We start from the raw sequence: 6,318 nt of genomic DNA, 5'->3' as shown, positions 1-6,318 counted from the left end.
TGCATTATAATAATCTAGTCTTGAGGTCATGAACACATTAATTTGTTTTCGGAATCAGTAACAGAAAGCATATGTCATAACTTAGCATTTTTTCTGAGTTGGAAGAATGCTGTTCTACAAGCATTGGAAATGTGATTTTCAAAGACCAGATCGGTATTAAATAGAACACCAAAGTTCTTTGCCGTAGCAGACAACTTATCAGTACATTCATCGAGTCAAATTATATTTTAGCCATTTATTTTTTGAGTACCTCTGTTTTGTCGGGATTGAGTAGAAAGACATTTCTTGCCATCCAATCTTTGATTACACTGATACACTCTGCTAATTTGAAGAATTGTGAGTTTTCGTTGAAACCGTGGAACAGACCACATCCCTCAAGCAGTCCAAGGGAAAGGACAACATGGGAACCCAGATGGACACTTAAAGGCAACTGACGACAAAAACCATTGCAACACCGTGCAGACAGACGCAGAACTGAGCATGCTCATGAACACAGAACAAAGCCTGCTCACGAAACAGATGAGCCACCAGCAGAAAACTCACCAGAACTGCTGTAGCTGCTCACAGCATACTTCAAGCAGAATCCAAACAAGGTCGACCATAAAGACATTTTATACTCCTCCTGTCACACTCAACAACAGGAATACAGGTGCCAGGCACAGCAGTGACCGACACGGCACCGGCTTATGGACTGAAAACTTAGCCATTAGCCTCAACCACATTTTAATCTGACATTCATCAGCACCCTCAGTCACCAAGAGGATCTCCAAATGGGTCAGTGTATACCGTCAGTGAGCCAGTGCCTGCAGCCTCGACCGTCAGTGAGCCAATGCCTGCAGCCTCGACCGTCAGTGAGCCATTGCCTGCAGCCTCGACCGTCAGTGAGCCAGTGCCTGTAGCCTCGACCGTCCCAGAGCCAGCGCCCCTCGAGCCACCCAGGGCTCCACGGCTTGAGCCTTCCAGGGCTCCGCCTCCAGAGCCTCCCTTGGTGCTGCCTCCAGAGCCTTCTACGGCTCTGCCTCCTGAGCCTTCCACGGCTCCGCCTCCTGAGCCTCCCCCGGTTCTGCCTCCCGAGCCTTCTATGGCGCTGCCTCCTGAGCCTGCCACGGCTCCGCCTCCCATGGCTCCACCTTCTACGGATCCTCCTCCCACGGCTCCGTCTCCAGAGCCTTCTACGGTTCCGCCTCCTGAGCCTTCCATGACTCCACCTTCCACGGTTCGGCCTCCAGAATTCTCCATGACTCCGCCTACCACGGCCCTGTCTCCAGAACCTTCTACGGCTCTGCCTCCTGAGCCTTCCATGGCGCTGTCCTCCATGGCTCCGCCACCTGAAACTTCCATGGCTCCGCCTACCACGGCTCCGCCTGCGGAATTCTCCATGGCTGTGGCCCTGTGGCCGACGCTCAGGCCTCCTGAACATGTCCCTACCCTGTGGCCGGCTGCCAGGCCTCCTGAACCTGTCCTTGCCCTGTGGCCGACACTCAGGCCTCCTGAACATGTCCCTGTCCTGTGGCCACCTCCCAGGCCTCCTGACCCAGTCCCCGTCTTGTGGCCCTCTTGGACTGCCTGTCTGCCCCTTGTGCCCCCGTGGACTGCCTGCTTGCCCTTTGTGCCCCCCTTAGACTGTCTGTTTGCCCCTTGTGCCCCCCTTGGACTGTCTGTTTGCCCCGTCTACATTTCTATATCTGAAATTGTGTACCAACTGTGTACCAACCATGCCTTGTTTACCTGACCACGTTTGTTTGCCACCTGCCTTTATTGAACTCTCGCATATTACAGTTTGCTGCCTGCCCTGATCTACTGCCTGCTCTGACTTTGACTCTGCCTGCCTACATTAACCCTGTTTGCCTGTTGCTCGACCCTTGCCTGTTACAACCTGTGTTCATTCATTAAACTGCTTATGGATCCCAACTTACCCGAGTCTTCGTTACACTAACATTGTTCAAAAAAGGAGAAAATTCTCTTGTCAAACCGCCTCCATATGTGCACTCAGAAGGTCAGTTTCCAATACTCAAGGGAACTGTAGAGGTTTTTGGAGAAATGCAGATGGAAGGTAATGTGTTGTCCAAAAAGAAACACTTACAAAATTAGGGGCAAAACCAAAAAAGAAACAGGATAGAAAAAGTGAGAGAAGTCTGCCTTTAGATTGTTATGACAAGCACGGGCAGCTTTAGAAAAAAATTAAAGCACAGTATGATGAAGAAACATTATGTGAAGAACCATTAGGGCAAGTGAGAAGAGAAGAACAGGAGATTGAAGCAGAAGTGCAAGTAATAGAAGCACAAATAGATAGAAAAATTAAAGAAACAGAAAAATGTATACAGGATACAGATAAATTGGTCAGAAGTAGAAGCAGATTATTAGACAGTAGGGAGAGAGAAAGTGAAGAGGAGCTGTCATTTGATGGGGGAAGGTGGACACAGGGGAGAGAGAGAGAGGAAGGCTTAGACCATTGGCACAGCAACTCCCAATTTTAATTGTAGACAGGGACAATATGTATCCTGGGCTACACAGGACCTTGATGGGCTTGTCACTTGCCTCCCTGATATCCACCAGGAGCTGGAAAGTGGATTAGAGTGTATGAAGAACAAACAATGGGCAAACTGCTATCTGTGGGGGACATTAAAAACTCCTGGCAAAAATTATAGGAGGGGCTAAAATGGAAGAAATCCTTCAAGCATCTGGTCTGGATAGAGCTGTGGCCTCATATTACATGGATGGAACTGTTTTTTATGCATACCATCCAGCAGTGTGGCAAGCAATGCATGCGGACTATCCAACCAGAGTGGACCCTAAGGCATTAAAGGGGGAACAAAACCCAATCACATATGTTGAAAGACAACTAAACAAATGGAAGCAAGAAACTGAAGGGAATCCAGAAAGAGACCCATGGCATCAGCCCTACCGGGGTCCATCTCAAGGCCCAGTAAACCCTTGGGGAGGTCCAAATCAAGGATATTAGGGATGCCCAGAGAATCCTACAGGGTAGAGACAGCTTCCAATTTTAACAAATAATGCTGTTCAAGAACCTCAAGTAGAGGGAAATACCACACTCATGCTGGTAGACACAGGAGAGGTTTACACGTGTAAATTCAAATTATACCTCATTTTGCAAAGATAATAGGATTCTCGGGACAAATGCAGCTAATTCCAATGACTGCTCCAGTCTGTCTACAAACTAAAAATAAATCCATAACCATACCTATTCTGGTATCAAATCAGACTCCTGTTTATTTGTTAGGGAGAGATGCATTATGTAAATTGGGACTTTAAATTTGGTGTTCTTCAGAGGGAGTGTAAATAGACTTTCAGGGAATAAAAACTCAAATGATGATTTCTGAGCCAACAGCAAATGTGTACTGGATAGGACAGATAAAAAAATTATGTGAGACAGACAATTACTAAATGGGGAAAGTTTATTAGGGATTCCTGAAGCACAGTTGCCAAAGTCAGAATTTCACTGTACAATGATTTATGATCCTAAGAGAGATGCTAAAATAGAAAAGAAATTGCAGGAAGGAATTGAGGAACACAACATTGAAATAATCTCACAATACATCATAATAGGAAAACAGGGAGCAGCTTTGAGTATAACTGAGAGTGAATTTGTAAAAAATTGGTTTAATGTAGTAGATTCTGCTCCACATGTATCCTTATATGTAGGGAAAAATTGAAATGCAAAAGATTTGGGGCCAATGATAAAAAGGCTAAACAGTGCCAATGGGAACCAACAGTAAATCCATTGATTTTTCATTCTGCTGACAAAAAATACATACAAATTTTGTGTGGGACTTCATTGATGGGTGTTCCAGAGGAAGTAGTCATCAATAAAAAAATTGCAAACGCAGATGATAACGACACACAAATTGATAGACTATTGATGCTGAACTGTTTAAAGAAGTGGAACGTCAGGTACCAATAGAATTATGGTCTCAGCATGACACAGATGTAGGACTGGTAAATTCAGCCAGCCCAATAGGAATACACCTTAAGCCAGGTGTATGTCTGCCAAGAAAATCACAGTACACGTTGCATCCTGAGGCTGAAACAGGTATAAAAGACACTATTGAAGGTCTAGTAAGAGCAGGAATATTAGTAGAAACAAACAGTTACTGTAATACTCAAATTTTTCCTGTAATCAAAGCAAACAAATCTAAGTGGCGCCTGGTTCATGACTTACGAGCAATAAATTATACAGTAGAGGATTGGCTAGCTGATGTTCCAAGCCCACACACGCTGCTGACAAATGTCCCCCCTGATGCCAAATACTTTACCGTGATTGGTTTATGTTCTGCCTTTTTTAGTGTTCCGGTGACAAAGGAAAGTAGGTACTTGTTTGCATTCACATATGCTGGTAAACAGTATTCCTACACCAGAATGCCATAAGGATTTAAACACTCACCACATATATTCAATCAAGTTCTCAAAGCTGATTTAGAAGGCCTAATGATAGACAGTGCTCTGCTGCAATATGTAGATGATTTAATGATCTGCTCCACATCACTGGAACAGTGTCATAGAGATTCTATTAAAGTACTTTCTAAATTAGCTCAAGGAGGACACAAGGCATCCAAAAAAAAACACAGTATTGCCAGCCACAAGTGGAATAATTAGGATGATTGATCTCATATGACACAAAAGCTATAGCCCCAGATCATTTAGAAGACATAAGTAAAACACCATTGCCACAAACAGTAGGACTGATGATGACTTTCCTAGGAATGACAGGCTTTAGTTCTGATTGGATAGAGGAGTATGCAATAAAAACAGCTCCACTGAGAGAAATAATGAAACAAGCTGGACTGCAGAATTTAAATACTCCACTAACGTGGAACACAGATGCGATGCTAACATTTGAATCTATAAAAAAAGAACTACAAAATGCACCAGCCCTTAGTAATCCCAATTACACTATACCATTTCACCTGTATGTGGCAAACAGAACTAATGGCTATGACTCAGCTGTATTGATGCAAGAGACATGCAGTAGTAGAAAAAAAACAACCCATAGCGTACTATAGCACTAAGTTGGACAATGTAGTGCAAGGTTACCCACCATGTTACCAACAAGGCCTTGCAGCATTATATTATGCATATGAGAAAGCATCTACATTAACTATGGGGTACCCAGTAATAATTTTTCATGCAGAGTTACTAGAACAAGGAATTTTTTCTTAACTCAAGCCCATATTTTAGCATACTCATCACTACTGACATATCCAGATGTTACCATTAAGCAATGTAATACAGTCAATCCAGCTGAATTGATTCCTCTGGTTTATGAAGGTGAGCCACATGACTGTTTGGCTAATTAATTGGCATTCACTAGGTTATGACCAGATCTTGAGTCAACGCCAATCACTGAGGCAGGAGTCATTTACTTTGTTTATGGTTCTAGTTTTAGAGATTATATGGGAGCTCATACGGGCTATTCAGTAATAAAGAAAGACAAGGAATAATTTATGCCAGTACAGCCTTGTTCTGCTCAATTAGCAGAATTAAAAGCTCTTACAATTGCATGTCAATTAGCAAAAGGACAATAAGCAAATATTTTTACTGATTCAGCTTTTGCTCATGGTGTATGTCATCTGTTTGGAGCAGTGTGGAAACAGAGAGGTTTCAAAAAGAGTGATGGAACTCCCATCCAACACAACGTACAGATAGCTCAATTCATTTCTGCTATGATGCTGCCAAAGCAATTAGCTGTTATCAAATGTCAGCCTCATAAAAAAGGAAACGATTATATCATTAAGGGTAACAACAAAGCTGATTTGGAAGCTAAAAAAGCATCAGGATGTAAGGTGGCAGTATTAGCTGCAGTAGTTTTAATAGAACCACAACATCAGTTAGAGGATATAATCAGAATTCAACAACAAGCAGATCCATATGAACAAACCAAGAGGAGCCAAGAAAGACGCACAAGATATTTGGCGTTCACATAATGACAGATAATCGCACCAACCACACTTTTAAACATTCTCATTCCAGATTCGCATGGATTTGACCATTGTGCGATGGGGGAAGTGATAAGGAAAATTAAACCACAAGGATATTGGTCTCCATACTTACATGCAATGGTAGATTCATTTCTGTCCACATGTGAAATTTGTGCCAAAAACAATGTTAGGTAAGGAACAGCCACACCAATAGGCCACATACCAACACCAGATGGACCATTCAAGCACCTGGTAATGGATTATGTGGACATGATAAAGTGAGTACAAGGCAAAAGGTACATGCTTGTGGTAATAGACAGATTTAGCAGATAGGTAGAAGCAATACCATCAGCGGAGGAGGGGGAAGTAACAGTTATTACAT

Source organism: Xyrauchen texanus, chromosome 19 (assembly GCF_025860055.1).
Source record: "Xyrauchen texanus isolate HMW12.3.18 chromosome 19, RBS_HiC_50CHRs, whole genome shotgun sequence".
Classification (NCBI taxonomy): Eukaryota; Metazoa; Chordata; class Actinopteri; order Cypriniformes; family Catostomidae; genus Xyrauchen; species Xyrauchen texanus.
Note: the sequence above shows the minus strand (reverse complement) of the source record.